Below are 18424 nucleotides of genomic sequence, written 5' to 3'. Positions count from 1 at the left end.
AGGGCCAACTGTAATTATTAAAATCTGTGCTAATTTTTATTTTTAATTATTTTTAAAATGTGACCTCTATAAAATTATCAAAACTATTAACTGACTAAAGTTATTTAAGGTCAATGTGTCTTTCTCCTAACGGTACTTTGAAAATCAAGGTAAACCAATGTCAATGAGAAGGGAGATTTTAAAGACTTGAATACAAGGTGACTATGTCTTTTCACAAGTACATTTTTGGGGAAAACTCATCTCAAATTTGATATGTGTCTTGTACATTCATTATGACTAAGAATATTTTCTTCCATTATAAATAAGTGAACAATTTCCATGTCTCATTTCAAAAAACGCTGTAGTCACTATTACATATCAGTAGACGTGGTGAACTATGTTGCAGACTTTAAAGGCCAAACTTTACGTGGAACTCTGTTGAAGGCGCCCATGCTGTTTAATATTTCTTATTATTTTAAGTTCCCTGTTAAATATGTAGGAAACTTAATTATTTGACTGTCTTTCCTCATGAGGTCTGAAAACCTATTCAGTCAGGTAAAAATAAAGTCTAAGGACAGCTAAACTATTACTTTGCTATATGCTTTTAGGCAAGTAATCGCTTGAGGTGTGAAATACACAAAGATATTTTTTAAGGGTCTAACAATTTATTAGAACACAGGTACTTAATCTTTTTTTGGGAAGCAGACTCCTGGTGAATCTCAGAATGCTATTCTGTAACTCTGTTATTTCAGACCAGGATCCCGCATGCCTATCCACCAGCTCCCTAAGTAGTCCCTACTAGGGGGAAAACAGATGTTTCTTAGTGAGTAATTTCAAAAAGGAAACAGTGGCAAAAATCACTTTGGAGCTTGCAAATTAAGATTCACTACACATAAGATTTTAGAAGTTTGTTTTTTGAAAGTTAAAGATACATTTAATTATCTTTATAGAACTTTTACTACTGAGCTCTAATTCTAAGAAAGAATAAATATGGAAAATGCATAAAATGTACATAATTCAATAAAGTTTCAGGTGAATATCAAGGCATCTCTCATCAAATTTTATACACATAAATAAGCTCAAATTGATAAACTCTTCTTTTGACACTGTTTGTATAACACTTATCATCAAGACCATTATAGACTCCTAGAATTCTAAAATTGAAATTAACTGTATAGAATTAAAACTTTTATGCTTAATATCTTGCAAAAAGGTTTGGTTTGAAGGCAAAATTAAACATATGTTCCAGACGAAAGAAAATGAAGAAATGTTCCTTTTCCATCAATATCAGATTTTCTCAAGAGTCACTCTGTGTGTGTGTGTGTGTGTGTGTGTGTGTGTGTGTGTGTGTGTGTGTGAGAGAGAGAGAGAGAGAGAGAGAGAGAAAATATACCAAACTTAAGCTTAATTTCTGTTTTGTGTGGTTTGGCACAGAAATTACACATCAGTGACAATACTAATTATTCTTACATGACTTCAGCAAATAATTAAAAAACAAAACAAAACGAGAGTGAGACAGAGAGAGAGACGGATGGAGGGAGGGAGAAGTAAGGGTGTTTTACTCTCCCCCATGAATGCAAGCCCCCATCCAGAGATGGGTGCTAGTATGAGACAATTCTAATCCATGGCAAAATCACAAGAGAAAAAGACAACACAGGTTTTTCATAAAGCTAGATTTATTTAATTTTAAAGTGCCTGTCCTTTATTCTACATAGAATGATGGAACAGGGTAGGAAGTATTTAAAAATAATCAGGGAACATAAAACTGAGATGAAAACAAGCAGAGAAGTAACTGACCAGGCAAATGCTTGAAGGAAAAGGAGTCAGTTCAGAGCGTCAGCAAACCCCTCACTGGTATGGCTCAAGCAGCATGAACTTAGGTGGTGAGGGGTAGGAACTGATGTCAGAGAGACTGGTTGGGGCTAGATCATATAGTACACCTCGCGAGCCTGAGAGACTTTGGATTTTATTCTTTGTTAGACGGGAAATCAAGAGAGGATTTAGGGGAAGCTTAAGAGTAACTTAATTTGGCTTTTTTTTTCTTAAAAAGGTCCTAGCTACTCCATGAGGAATGGGCTAAAGAGGGTATAAAACAAAAGCAGGAAAATGCATTAGGAGGCCAGTGATAGGTAATGATGGCCTAATAAGGTGGTGAGTAGTAGCTGAATAAAGGATATACTCTGAGGCAGAACTAGTAGGAATGGATGGATGGATGATATGAAAGGGTTGAACTACACCCATCTTCTCCCTGAAAGAGAAGTTAGGGTACATAAAAATCAATTTCTATAAATTTCAAAGAGGATATGTCAATTATATCGAAATACATTGAAATTACTGGTTACAACTTACGTTAAAAAGTTAATTTGGTAAATAAAAATTTTAATAAATGGCAGTCATATGCAGCATGACATTTCAATCAATGATGAACCATATATACAACGGTGGTCCCATAAGATTATAAACAAGCTGAAAAATTCCTATTGCCTAGTGATGTCTTGATAGACCTAAGCAAATACATGAGTGTGTATATCAGTTTTCAACAAAACAAAAACATTTAAAAAGTAAAAAAACAAAAAAATTCAAATAGAAAAAAGCTAAGTATGAATATAAGGGAAGAAAATATTTTTGTACAGCTGTACGTGTTTAAGTCAAGTATTAAAGAGTCCAAAAGATTTTAAAAAATTAAAAAGGTTATAAAGTAAAAAAGTTACGGTAAGCTAAGGTTAATTCATTATTAAAGAATAAAAATTTTAAAATAAATTTAGTGTAGCCTAAGTGTACAGTGTTTCCAATGTCCACAGTAGTATACTGTAATGTCCTAAGCCTTCACATTCACACACCACTTACTGAATTTCCCAGAACTTCCAGTTCTGCAAGCTCCATTTATGATAAGTGCCCTATAAAGCTGTAACCTTTTTAAAAAAATGTTTTATATCTTATTTTCATTGTACCCTTTCTGTGTTTAGGTATGTTTAGACACACAAATACCAATGTGTTACAACTGCCTACAGAATTCGTATAGCAATATGCTGTACAGGTTTATAGCCTAGGAGCAAGAGGTTGTATCATCCAGGTTTGTTTAAGTATGGTCCACATTCACAAAATTGCCTGACGCATTTCTCAGAATGTACTCCCATTGTTAAGAGACATATGGCTGTAGTTTAAAATTAAATCAGACTTCATCTTAGATATACAGCATTAGAATCTTTGGTGTGTACAACTTGTCAACTTTATTCAAGCAAACAAGTCAAGGGCTTATATCTACTTTGTTAAGTGATCACCTTTTTATTTGACACTCACACCAGACTTTCTAAGACAAATTGAGATTTTTACCAAGAAAGAATATATGCATGTAGCAAAACCAATGTTTCTTAAACCTTTTTTGAACACAGATCTAAAACGTTTAATCAAGACATTTAATCTTTCGTTTGATTTCATAAGAACTAAGCAGCATATTCTAAAAAGTACACAGAGGTCAGGAATGGTGGCTCATGCCTACAATGCCAGCACTTTGGGAGGTCAAGGCAGGCAGATCACTTGAGGTCAGAAGTTCAAGACCAGCCTGGCCAACAACGTGAAACCCTGTCTCTACTAAAAATACAAAAAGATTAGCCAGGCATGGTGGTATGCACCTGTAATCCCAGCTACTCAGGAGGCTGAGGTGGGAGAACTGCTTGAACACAGGAGGTGGAGGTTGCGGTGAGCCAAGATCTTCATGCCACTGCACTCTAGCCTGGCTGACACCACGAGACTCTGTCTTAAAATAAAATAAAATTAAATTAAATTAAAAATACAGAGATAAGTAAGCTAATCCTCTGTACCAAACCGAATCCCCAAAAAGAAATGGTCTCATAAAGAATTAAACTGGAAGACGTAATGGAGCCACTTAAGTTGGCTGGATTTTCCCAGTATATTCCTCCTTCATTATTTAGCTTAGACTAGCTATGAATTCCTAAGGCAGGACATTCTCAACATTTAAATACAGTATTTCAAAGCCAAATGTGGTAAATCAGAATAATCACAGAAATTTACCAAAAAAAAAAAAACAAACTTCAGATAAAATAACCAAGAACTTCAGAGAAGACGGGTAAAGTGGTCCCTGATACAGGCAGGATGAATGGCAATTAGGGAACCAACGAAATAAGAAGCAGGGCCTGAAGCTACATAGAGGATATACCTAAAAATCCCTGAGATCATCACCTCAACATGACTTTGCAGCACTAATTATCTTAGAACCCAACACAAATCTTATGTTTCAGCTTAATTTTGGCTATTCACAGTTGTTACTGTTCATGGTAATCTCTGAAAAATGTCACTTTGACTCTCAAAAATGCTGTCTGTAACCTTTGTGATCTTCAACAATTAAAATTCAAGCTGATCAAACCAACCCTATATATTTATTGAAATTATTTATATCATCAATATCTTTTCATCTCTACTGTCATTTCCTAGCTGATATGGTTTGGCTCTGTGTCTGAACCCAAATATCACCTTGAACTGTAATAATCCCCATGTGTCGCAGAAGGAACCCTGTGGGAGGTGACTGAATCATGAAGGCGGGTATTTCCTGTGCTGTTCTCATGACTGTGAATAAGTCTCATGAGGGTGGAGCCAAGATGGCCGAATAGGAACAGCTCCAGTCTACAGCTCCCAGCGTGAGCGTCGCAGAAGACGGGTGATTTCTGCATTTCCAACCGAGGTACCGGGTTCATCTCACTGGGGAGTGCCGGACAGTGGGTGCAGGACAGTGGGTGCGGCGCACCGTGCGTGAGCAGAAGCAGGGCGGGGCATCGCCTCACCCGGGAAGTGCAAGGGGTCAGGGAATTCCCTTTCCTAGTCAAAGAAAGGGGTGACAGATGGCACCTGGAAAATCGGGTCACTCCCACCCTAATACTGCACTTTTCCAACGGGCTTAACAAATGGCACAACACATTATATCCGGCACCTGGCTCGGAGGGTCCTACGCCCATGGAGCCCAGCTCATTGCTAGCACAGCAGTCTGAGATCAAACTGCAAGGCGGCAGCGAGGTTCGGGGAGGGGTGCCCGCCACTGCCAAGGCTTGCGTAGGTAAACAAAGCAGCCAGGAAGCTCGAACAGGGTGGAGCCCACCACAGCTCAAGGAGGCCTGCCTGCCTCTGTAGGCTCCACCTCTGGGGGCAGGACACAGACAAACAAAAGGCAGCAGTAACCTCTGCAGACTGAAATGTCCCTGTCTGACTGCTTTGAAGAGAGTAGTCATTCTCCCAGCACGCACCTTGAGATCTGAGAACGGGCAGACTGCCTCCTCAAGTGGGTCCCTGACCCCCGAGTAGCCTAACTGGGAGGTACCCCCCAGTAGGGACGGACTGACACCCCACATAGCTGGGTACTCCTGAGACAAAACTTCCAGAGGAACGATCAGGCAGCAGCATTTGTGGTTCACTAATATCCGCTATTCTGCAGCCACAGCTGCTGATACCCAGGCAAATAGGGTCTGGAGTGGACCTCCAGTAAACTCCAACAGACCTGCAGCTGAGGGTCCTGGCTGGTAGAAGGAAAACTAACAAACAGAAAGGACATCCACACCAAAAACCCATCTGTACGTCACCATCATCAAAGACCAAAGGTAGATAAAACCACAAAGATGGGGAAAAAACAGAGCAGAAAAACTGGAAACTCTAAAAATCAGAGCACCTCTCATCCACCAAAGCAATGTAGCTCCTCACCAGCAATGGAACAAAGCTGGACGGAGAATGACTTTGACGAGTTGAGAGAAGGCTTCAGAAGATCAAACTTCTCCGAGCTAAAGGAGGAAGTTCAAACCAATGGCAAAGAAGTTCAAAACCTTGAAAAAAAATTAGACGAATGGCTAACTAGAATAACCAATGCAGAGAAGTCCTTAAAGGACCTGATGGAGCTGAAAACCACGGCACGAAAACGTGACAAATGCACAAGCCTCAGTAGCCAATGTGATCAGCTGGAAGAAAGGGTATCAGCGATGGAAGATGAAATGAATGAAATGAAGCGAGAAGTTTAGAGAAAAAAGAATAAAAAGAAACGAACAAAGCCTCCAAGAAATATGGGACGATGTGAAAAGACCAAATCTACGTCTCATTGGTGTACCTGAAAGTGACGGGGAGAATGGAACCAAGTTGGAAAACACTCTGCAGGATATTATCCAGGAGAACTTCCCCAATCTAGCAAGGCAGGCCAACATTCAAATTCAGGAAATACAGAGAATGCCACAAAGATACTCCTCGAGAAGAGCAACTCCAAGACACATAATTGTCAAATTCACCAAAGCTGAAATGAAGGAAAAAGTGTTAAAGGCATGCAGAGAGAAAGATCGGGTTACCCACAAAGGGAAGCCCATCAGACTAAAAGCTGATCTCTTGGCAGAAACTCTACAAGCCAGAAGAGAGTGGTGGCCAATATTCAACATTCTTAAAGAAAAGAATTTTCAACCCAGAATTTCAAATCCAGCCAAACTAAGCTTCATAAGTGAAGGAGAAATAAAATCCTTTACAGACAAGCAAATGCTGAGAGATTTTGTCACCACCAGGCCTGCCCTAAAAGAGCTCCTAAAAGGAAGCACTAAACATGGAAAGGAACAACCGGTACCAGCCACTGCAAAAACATGCCAAATTGTAAAGACCATCAAGGCTAGGACAAAACTGCATCAACTAACGAGCAAAATAACCAGCTAATATCATAATGACAGGATCAGATTCACACATAACAATACTAACCTTAAATGTAAATGGGCTAAATGCTCCAATAAAAGGCACAGACTGGCAAATTGGATAAAGAGTCAAGACCCATCAGTGTGCTGTATTCAGGAAACCCATCTCATGTGCAGAGACACACATAAGCTCAAAATAAAGGGATGGAGAAAGATCTACCAAGCAAATGGAAAACAAAAAAAGGCAGGGGTTGCAATCCTAGTCTCAGATAAAACCGACTTTAAACTAACAAAGATCAAAAGAGACAAAGAAGGCCATTACATAATGGTAAAGGGATCAATTCAACAAGAAGAACTAACTGTCCTAAATATATATGCACCTAATACAGGAGCACCCAGATTCATAAAGCAAGTCCTTAGTGACCTACAAAGAGACTTAGACTCCCACACAATAATAATGGGAGACTTTAACACCCCACTGTCAACATTAGACAGATCAACGAGCCAGAAAGTTAACAAGGATATCCAGGAATTGAACTCAGCTCTGCAACAAGCAGACCTAATAGACATCTACAGAACTCTCCACCCCAAATCAACAGAATATACATTCTTTTCAGCACCACACCACACCTATTCCAAAGTTGACCACATACTTGGAAGTAAAGCACTCCTCAGCAAATGTAAAAGAACAGAAATTATAACAAACTGTCTCTCAGACCACAGTGCAGTCATACTAGAACTCAGAATTAAGAAACTCACTCAAAACCGCTCAACTACATGGAAACTGAACAACCTGCTCCTGAATGACTACTGGGTACATAGTGAAATGAAGGCAGAAATAAAGATGTTCTTTGAAACCAACGAGAACAAAGACACAACATACCAGTATCTCTGGGACATATTCAAAGCGGTGTGTAGAGGGAAATTTATAGCACTAAATGCCCACAAGAGAAAGCAGGAAAGATCTAAAATTGACACCCTAACATCACAATTAAAAGAACTAGAGAAGCAAGAGCAAACACATTCAAAAGCTAGCAGAAGGCAAGAAATAACTAAGATCAGAGCAGAAATGAAGGAAATAGAGACACAAAAACCCTTTCAATCAATGAATCCAGGAGCTGGTTTTCTGAAAAGATCAACAAAAGTGATAGACCACTAGCAAGAATAATAAAGAAGAAAAGAGAGAAGAATCAAATAGATGCAATAAAAAATGCCAAAGGGCATATCACCACTGATCCCACAGAAATACAAAGTACCATCAGAGAATACTATAAACACCTCTACACAAATAAACTAGAAAATCTACAAGAAATGGATAAATTCCTCGACACATACACCCTCCCAAGACTAAACCAGGAAGAAGTTGAATCTCTGAATAGACCAATAACAGGCTCTGAAATTGAGGTAATAATTAATAGCTTACCAACCAAAAAAAGTCCAAGACCAGATGGATTCACAGCCGAATTCTACCAGAGGTACAAGGAGGAGCTGGTACCATTCCTTCTGAAACTATTCCAATCAATAGAAAAAGAGGGAATCCTCCCTAATTCATTTTATGAGGCCAGCAACATCCTGATACCAAAACCTGACAGAGACACAACAAAAAAAGAGAATTTTAGACCAATATCCTTGATGAACATTGATGCAAAAATCCTCAATAAAATACAGGCAAACCGAATCCAGCAGCACATCAAAAAGCTTATCCACCATGATCAAGTGGGCTTCATCCCTGGGATGCAAGGCTGGTTCAACATATGAAAATCAATAAACGTAATCCAGCATATAAACAGAACCAAAGACAAAAACCACATGATTATCTCAATAGATGCAGAAAAGGCCTTTGACAAAATTTAACAACCCTTCATGCTAAAAACTCTCAATAAATTAGGTATTGATGGGACGTATCTCAAAATAATAAGAGCTATCTATGACAAACCCACAGCCAGTATCATACTGAATGCACAAAAACTGGAAGCACTGCCTTTGAAAACTGGCACAAGACAAGGATGCCCTCTCTCACCACTCCTATTCAACATAGTGTTGGAAGTTCTGGCCAGGGCAATCAGGCAGGAGAAGGAAATAAAGGGCATTCAATTAGGAAAAGAGGAAGTCAAATTGTCCCTGTTTGCAGATGACATGATTGTGTATCTAGAAAACTCCAGTGCAGCGTCTCAGCCCAAAATCTCCTTAAGCTGATAGGCAACTTCAGCAAAGTCTCAGGATACAAAATCAATGTGCAAAAATCACAAGCATTCTTATATACCAATAACAGACAAACAGAGAGCCAAATCATGAGTGAACTCCCATTCACAATTGCTTCAAAGAGAATAAAATACCTAGGAATCCAACTTACAAGGGATGTGAAGGACCTCTTCAAGGAGAACTACAAACCACTGCTCAATGAAATAAAAGAGGATACAAACAAATGGAAGAACATTCCATGCTCATGGGTAGGAAGAATCAATATTGTGAAAATGGCCATACTGCCCAAGGTAATTTATAGATTCAATGCCATCCCCATCAAGCTACCAATGACTTTCTTCACAGAATTGGAAAAAACTACTTTAAAGTTCATATGGAACCAGAAAAGAGCCCGCATCTCCAAGTCAATCCTAAGCCAAAAGAACAAAGCTGGAGGCATCATGCTACCTGACTTCAAACTATACTACAAGGCTACAGTAACCAAAACAGCATGGTACTGGTACCAAAACAAAGATATAGACCAATGGAACAGAACAGAGCCCTCAGAAATAATACCACACATCTACAACCATCTGATCCTTGACAAACCTGACAAAAACAAGCAATAGGGAAAGGATTCCCTATTTAATAAATGGTGCTGGGAAAACTGGCTAGCCATATGTAGAAAGCTGAAACTGGATCCCTTCCTTACACCTTATACAAAAATTAATTCACGACGGATTAAAGACTTACATGTTAGACCTAAAACCATAAAAACTCTAGAAGAAAACCTAGGCAATACCATTCAGGACATAGGCATGGGAAAGGACTTCATGTCTAAAACACCAAAAGCAATGGCAACAAAAGCCAAAATTGACAAATGGGATCTAATTAAACTAAAGAGCTTCTGCACAGCAAAACTAACTACCATCAGAGTGAACAGGCAACCTACAGAATGGGAGAAAATTTATGCAATCTACTCATCTGACAAAGGGCTAATATCCAGAATCTACAATGAACTCAAACAAATTTACAAGAAAAAAACAAACAACTCCATCAAAAAGTCGGCGAAGGATATGAACAGACACTTCTCAAAAGAAGACATTTATGCAGCCAAAAAAACACATGAAAAAATGCTCATCACTGGCCATCAGAGAAATGCAAATCAAAACCACAATGAGATACCATCTCACACCAGTTAGAATGGCGATCATTAAGAAGTCAGGAAACAACAGGTGCTGGAGAGCATGTGGAGAAATTGGAACACTTTTACACTGTTGGTGGGACTGTAAACTAGTTCAACCATTGTGGAAGTCAGTGTGGCGATTCCTCAGGGATCTAGAACTAGAAATACCATTTGACCCAGCCATCCCATTACTGGGTATATACCCAAAGGATTATAAATCATGCTGCTATAAAGACACATGCACATGTATGTTTATTGCGGCACTATCCACAATAGCAAAGACTTGGAACCAACCCAAATGTCCAACAATGATAGACTGGATTAAGAAAATGTGGCACATATACACCATGGAATACTATGCAGCCATAAAAAAAGATGAGTTCATGTCCTTTGTAGGGATGTGGATGAAGCTGGAAACCATCATTCTCAGCAAACTATCGCAAGGACAAAAAACCAAACACTGCAAGTTCTCACTCATAGGTGGGAATTGAACAATGAGAACACATGGACACAGGAAGGGGAACATCACACACCAGGGACTGTTGTGGGGTGGGGGGAGGGGGGAGGGACAGCATTAGGAGATATACCTAATGCTAAATGACAAGTTAATGGGTGCAGCACACCAACATGGCACATGTATACATATGTAACAAACCTGCATATTGTACACATGTACCCTAAAACTTAAAGTATAATAATAATAAAATCTAAAAAAAATAAGTCTCATGAGATCTGATGGTTTATACAGGGGGGTTCCCCTGCACACATTCACTCTTGCCTGCTGCCATGTAAGACGTGACTGCTCCTCATTTGCCTTCTGCCACGATTGTGAGACCTCCCCAGCCATGAGTCAATTAAACCTCTTTCCTTTATAAATTACCCAGTCTCGGGTATGTCTTTGTTAGCACCATGAGAACAGACTAATACACTAGAACAAGCCACTCCAATAGCCTCCAAACAGGTCTTTATTAATCTATTATTCTTCCTCTCAACTCTACTCTCCCACATCAAAGTGATTTTTTAAAGTAAAAGTTTTTTATCTTCATGGACTTGCTGATAAAAATTCCTCAACAGCACTCCCAAATCAATAAGGCTTATAAGATGTTTTGTAACCTCTGACTTCTCTCCTATGTCCCCTGACACCACCAAACCCTTGCCATACCTTCAGTTACTCAGAACACAAGTTAGTTTCCATGTCGCGGTCTTTGCATATGCTGATAAGGCAACTTAAAATGCCCTTTCTCCCATTCTTTGAAACTTTCACACTAAGTTAGGACTCTTGTTTTATACAGTCTCTGAAAACACTTTATCATAACTATAAAATAATAATAAATTATTGTGCCAGGGAATATTCTAAATGCTTTAAAATTTATTTATGTAATTATCAAGATAACGCTAGATAGTAAGAACAATTAACTATCCCTATTTTGTAGCTAAGCACCAGAGAAGTTAGGTTAACTTCCTAAGGTTATATATCTGATAAATGTGGAGATGGGTTTTGAACCCAGACCAATTTGCTAGAGTCCCCCTTTTTAACCATGATAGTACACTGACTCTCAAATATACAACTAACAGTTTAATGTGTGTTTTGTTCTTGAATTTGTAAAGGGAAAAGCAGTAAGGAGCAAATAAAAAGCCGACTGGAGGAGGAAGGTCCTTATATTGTGAACAATGGTAAGTAGAGTATACCACAATTTGAATATTTATGTGTCAAAAAGATCACTTTAGCACAAGAACAAGAATGGACTGATTAGGACTGACTATAGACATGTGAGACAAAAGCCAGTCTCTACAAGACTAATCACATGTATTTTACAGAAAGTTGCATTAATTTGAAAATGAAGTTATGCTTAAAAGAAATACTATTATACCTTTGAAGGAATTAGGATAATTATAACCAAACTCTTAATTTCATTATAATAGCTCTAATGCAGACATTATAGCATTACATATGTAGGACACATCTAGAACTTGTGTTAAAACAAAAACAGTTCCCTAGTAGCAACTTTTTATTGTAGATTCTCTAATGTAGGGAGGAGTTTTACTGCTAACATGTTGGTACAGGTGTCACAGGATAAAATCAATTGTCTCATTCACTGCTTCACACTGAGTACCAAATTTTCACTCCCAGCTACAGAGTTTGTACTCCGCTTGCATTATACAAGATGAAGAGGTGCTAACTGCAAGATATACAGTACCTGAGAAGGGGGAAAAAGTGTTTCTCAGGTGCTGTTTTCCTAATGGAGATCTGAGTAATTCAGAATTTGACTTCTTACTTTCTCTCTGAATTCCATATTCAATATCAACAAACACTTAATATATAAATATGCACAAGTTCTTGTCTATAAAATAGGCAGAAACTTAATAGAAAATCACAGCCAACTGCCATTAAGACTTATCTGCCTTTTATCAAGGTGTAGCCAATTAACATCTGAAACCAATGATGAGGAGTCCTAATACCTGAAGATAATCTAGTGTTTTCATAATTGCCCTTTAGAGGGAAAACATGATAGGTAAAAATCTCACAGACTGCCCAAATTCTATGGAAGTAGAATATTCCTATATCAAATATTATATTGTTACAACCTGGAAATATTTGTTAACAAAGATATTTTTGTTTTAGTAGTATTTTTTGTGATAGGATTTCAAACTTCTTATCCTGCTTCACAACTACTATAAATAATTCTAATTTTATTTAATTCTTGAAAAACAATAAAAAAAGGGGGGGGGGCTTAAATAAAGGACAGAAAGGCACCTACACTGCACAAAAAAATTCTAGCTTCTTAAAGAACAAAGATATTAATACTTGGAAATCTTTACAAAAAAAAAAAAAAACTCTTCATGTGAGAAACAAATTCAAGTCCTCCGAGTTCTAGAACACTATGGTTTCATATTTTTAATATGATATATGTATAATGAAAAGTTCATGAATCTGCTTAGGATGGATCTAAGAAAAGTGAAGATTTAGATAAATCTTAAAGTCTAGAATTATAAATCATCAAATCGATAGCATGGAAACAAATAAGAGCAACTCATTTCATAGTTTTAGCCAATGCAGAATGACCATAAATAAGCAAAAAAGGCCTTAATGAATACCAAAGATAGTTAACATGTAGATACACACACACACAAAAATCTATGACTGGTTGGAAATAGGCTTTAGTAGAAAGCTAGGGACCTATACAAACATTTCCACAATCACTATTTTGGAGAGTAGATAAATATCCTGGCAGAGTCCTTTCCAAGGTTTACAGAAATATTTAGCATATTTCTGTGTATTTTTGGGGGGCTCATCCAATAAAACAAGATGGCCTATATCTGAAAGATGGGGAGGGTTATGTGTGTGTGTGTTGGTGGGGAGACGGGAGGGTGAAAAAACACATCACTCTTTCCTAATCCAAAAACTAAAATCTGGTGTCTGCAGCTGCTTTATTCAGAAAATATTCTGAAAAGCCATGTATGTTATCCCTTAATATGCACCCCCAAAGTCTACAAATTCTCTAGGGAGTGTTACCAAAATGCTACAAATACCTCCACAAGTTTGACTCTGATCTAGGGAGAATATGTTCTGTATGTTTCAACATGAATAAACAGATTTTGTGGTTTTCTAGAATCTTAAAATGTGCTGCACCAATATGCTTTATATAGATTCACATTTGAACAATTAATATATAAGCTTTAAAAGCTAAGTGCATCATCCTAAAAGTAAAATTCTAATTATTCAAAAAGTGCTAATCCATAGGAAAAAAGTACACATATACTAAAGAACTAAATATAATTAGTACCTCTTACGAGCAGTAAGAAGTTGGAGTTGAGAACTCACACAATAGAGCCTAAAATTAAAGTAGTACTTTATCCTTAAATATTAGGATGTAAAACTATAAAATACAAATGGAAGGACATATAACAGTAGAAAATCTCTACATTTAGAATACAAAACAAATCCTCTATGCATAAAGAAAGAAAATCTTCTAATGAGAATATTTTAAATCCTTAAAAGACGGTAGGCAAAGATGGGTCTGATAAAGATGGAGGAAAGAAGGGAATATGAATACATATTGAGAAAAAAACGGGATGTACTTTGCTGAGGGAGATGTGTTTATATAGAGCGTCCAGTTACCTAAAAAACTCAAGAAAAAAAGGGAGACAAACTGCTGGGAAGTCTGTATTTTGATGACTTGTTTTGAGACCTGAAATACCAAATACACTAGAATCCCAATCTCTTTTAACCCTCACATACTTTCTCTGAAGAAATTTAGCAACCATGGGCCATCTTAAGAGTCTGTTTTTCTTGGGTTTAATGTGAATGTCTTGTATGTGCAAAAATCTATAAATCAATGAACATGAACTATATGGGATAGATGTAGGAGAACGAAAGAAACAAGTTTTGAAAGCCTTCTGAGAAGAAGCTCAAAAGTAAGGTAGTGAAGACCCAGAGCTACACCCCTACAAAATTAAATCTGTAATGTTTAGATCATGATTTCCAGTGCAAGGCAGACAAGGAGAAAATGCCAGGAGTGTTGGCATCTCTCTCTCTCTCTCTCTCTCACACACACACACACGACACAGGATCGGATGAGTTTATTCATTCGTTCAACAAACATTTGCTGAATTATGTACCAGATATCTATACTTATTTTTGTTAACTTCAAACCTAGAGATTGGTAGAAATGTTCCAGTCCTCCTGTCGAGACTTCAAGGAAAAAGATGTTTGAAGTTTCTATTTCTGTAAAGATTAAAAACATAGCTACGTGCCTAATACCTCAGGAAAAAATAGCACATCTAAAGCTAGTGGAAGAAAACTAAAACTTGCCTCCTTCTGAGACCAAGTTACATATGGCAAAATTATAGTCTATGGACTTAGGCCTTCCCCAGCTTTTTTTAGCTTCTTTTTTGAACATGGGTTTTCTGGACCTGCTATATACACTGTGGAGAATATAAAGTTTAAAAAAATTTAAGAACCTTCCTTTGCATTATAATATTAATAGTTTATTACGGTTTTTTCCTATTTCACATCTAACAAGAATTAAAATTATTTCTTCTACACTATTTTTTAAATAATTTATGAGTTTTCTGAGAAAAATAATTTATAACAAACATTATATTTCTAAACTAACAAAATGACTCATTGATAAAATGGCCCAACATTCACCCTCAAAATACTGATGACAGTACCATTTTTCCCCCAGCTTTCCCCACCACATACTTACCTGTGCAACTTCTTTCAACATTTGCTACTCTGGGGATTGGAAAGCTCAGAGCTGGAGGCTGAAGTGAAGAAGGAAAGGTTGGAGGGTGAGCCATGGCACCAGCCCCACACTAGGAGCTCCCCTGAGATATTACAGCAGGGTTGACGCCATAGCTCTGAAGTTCAACTCCAGCAAACAGTAAGAAAGGAGTCCAACCAGAACATGATAAACGATGGGATTCTTCTGCTCTTTGAAAAATAAGGAAATCATGCTATAAAGATCTGAATGTCCAGTTTCAACATTATGACTCCCTGTTCACCTCTTCATTATTGGCCAAACCCAGATTCATCTTTCAGACTAATTCAAAGTACTAAGTTTAAAAAAAAAAAAAAAAAAAAAAAAGCAGTGCTCAGTACAAACTTGCACACTTTTCCAGAAAATGCAAAGACAGAGCTTACCTGGCCATCATGAAAACATGTAAGACAGTGTGTTCAAATACTTTGTGCCTATCCACTCCTTGTACACTCTCTTGCTCTCTCGAGTACTCAACATTAAATCTAAGGCTCTCATACACATTAACACCATCAACAAGCAGAATTAAAGTTGTACTATATGGATGTACTTAAAATTCGTAAAGGTGGACCAGTGAACTTTTAAAACCTACACATAACTCTGATATAAGTACACTCCTTGGGAAAAAGTGAATTTCTTAACTGTTCCATGCTGATAAAAACAAATAAGGACCCCTCCATCAAAAAAAACCTGGCACTTTAATCAAACGAGATAATAAAGAGAAAAATTTTAAGATTTTAAAACAAAACAATCTGAATATAGGATTTAAATAAGATATGAAATCCAGGCCAGACACAGTGGCTCATGCCTGTAATCCCAGCACTTTGGGAGGCTGAGGCGGGCAGATCACTTGAGGTCGGGAGTTCGAGACCAGCCTGACCAACATGGAGAAACCCTGTCTCTACTAAAAATACAAAATTAGCCGGGCATGGTGGCACATGCCTGTAACCCCAGCTACTCGGGAGGCTGAGGCAGGAGAATCGCTTGAACCCAGGAGGTAGAGGGTGCAGTGAGTTTAGATCGTGCCATTGCACTCCAGCCTGGGCAATAAGAACAAAACTCCATCTCAAAAAAAAAAAAAGATATGAAATCAATTCACTTTTACAAAAATGTTGAATCCTTGAAAATATAAAAAGTAAGTTATTTTCAGAGAAAAAGACTCTATTATAAATACTAAAACTAATAAAAGTAGAAGCTTATTTAAGACATCTGTTCAATAGCATAAATAGATATTATTGAATGTGACAAATTATTTTAAAACTTTTACATTTTAAAAATATAAAGAGGTATCAGAATCCTAATTTATGTTACAGGAAGTAATTAAAAATGAAAAGTATTCCTTTAGCAAGGGAAGACATGATCTTTAAAACGTTTCTAAACATCTCGCCATGTACACTAATTCAATAATCACTGAGTGAGCATCTACTACACACAGTGCTAGATGTAAGGTATTACATTTTATACTTATATACTTTATCCCCTTCATGCTCAGAATAAAAGAACATCACAAATCAAAGGGAATAGAGGTGAAACACATTTACAATGGACTCCTGCACCATTACCAAGGCCTCCAAGGCCTTCATGACCTTACTCTTTGTTATCTCTAATCTCCTCTGTTAGCATTCTCCCCTTCTCTTCATGTGCTCCTGTCATAACTGGCCTCCTTGCTACTCCTCAAACACATCGGACATACTCCTGTCTCCAAACCCTTGCCTTTGTTATCCTCCAGGAATGCTCTTCCTCTAGACATCCAGATGGCTTCCTACTTCACCTACTTCAGGTGTGAAGTCATCTCAGTAAGGAATTCCTTGTCTATTTAAAATTACAACACTTTGTCCCCCGACCCCTTACATTTAGTTTTACATTTCCTTAGTCTTCTCCAATCCGAGACTTATCCTCGTCTTTCTTCTTTCACAATATTGATGTTATATCATACACACTGCAGAATGTCCCACAATTTGGGTTTGTCAGATGTTTCCTCATTAGATTGAAGTTATGCATTCTGAAAGCCACATCACCACAGAGCTGATGTAGTCTTCTCAAGTGCATCATATGTGATGCATATATTCCAATGTATGAGTGCATATGATGTTAATATGTCTTATTACAGGTGAAGTTAACCTTGATCATGGTTAAGGTGGTGCATCTGCAAGTTTTCTCCACTGTAAACTACTAGTTTTCTCTTTTTAAATAAGAAATGTTTTGGAGAAGTACTGTGAGAACATGCAAATACCTGTCTGTCCTTACATTTCTGTCCACTCGTTAGAGCATTCATCCGTGAATATCGCTTGCAGTACCTATTACTGTGGTGTTGTTTTGTTTTGTTTTTTTCCGTCGCCCAGGCTGGAGTGCAGTGGCACGATCTCGGCTCACTGCAAGCTCCGCCTCCCTGGTTCACGCCATCCTCCTGCCTCAGCCTCCCAAGTAGCTGGGACTCCAGGTGCCCGCCACCAGGCCCGGCTAATTTTTTGTATTTTTAGTAGGGATGGGGTTTCACCGTGTTAGCCAGGCTGGTCTCGATCTCCTGACCTGGTGATCTGCCCGCCTCAGCCTCCCAAAGTGCTGGAATTAAAAGCGTGAGCCACCATGCCTAGCCTACCATGGTGTTTTAATGGTAATTTTCTACGTTCCTTCTCTATTTAATGGAAATGCTTTAACAAAGCAAACCAAATCTTTTAAAGATTTCACTGTTAACTACGAACACAGTGTCAAAGACTTTACATAAATGGACCCAAGTGATTCAGGTAGAAGGTGAAGACTAGTGGCTCAAACTAAAGGCTCTTCACTCTACCAAGCACATTTTTTTTAGCTTTATCACAGTGCCTTTAGAAAAGTGCCTTGGCAGAAAAGAATAGGTGTAAAATTTCATGTGCCCTTAGCATTTTTGGCCCTAATAAGGGTCTTTCCTTTTTCCTTGAAAACATCTTCTATTTTCATTAGCACATTTATTATACTGTCTTTAATTTACTGATCCAGATAAAACAATACAGAGATAATATACTATTTTATGCTAAACAACACAGATTTTTTAAAGTAAGAAATGCTAATTAGTAAAATTTTTACCTGACAGCTGAGAAAATGAATGACCACTGTATCTATGGGCCTACTGGATTCTAGGGAATCTTAAGGGAATCAGGAAATTCAGAGGAAACAGT

General features: G+C 37.8%; 1 protein-coding gene across 4 annotated transcripts in view; it reads right to left on the bottom strand.

Annotated features, from left to right (window-relative positions):
* The window catches only part of CNOT2 (CCR4-NOT transcription complex subunit 2), a 109253-nt gene that overhangs the window by 43134 nt on the left and 47695 nt on the right, over positions 1-18424 (bottom strand). Inside the window, exon 1 of one of the 4 annotated variants that reach the window (XM_054526506.2) lies at positions 8065-8171. The gene's annotated coding sequence lies outside the window, so the exon portion shown is untranslated. 4 annotated transcript variants of the gene reach the window in all.

Source organism: Pongo abelii, chromosome 10, assembly GCF_028885655.2.
Source record: "Pongo abelii isolate AG06213 chromosome 10, NHGRI_mPonAbe1-v2.0_pri, whole genome shotgun sequence".
NCBI lineage: Eukaryota > Metazoa > Chordata > Mammalia > Primates > Hominidae > Pongo > Pongo abelii.
The sequence above is the reverse complement of the archived record's forward strand: the minus strand, read 5'-3'. Positions and strand labels throughout refer to the sequence as shown.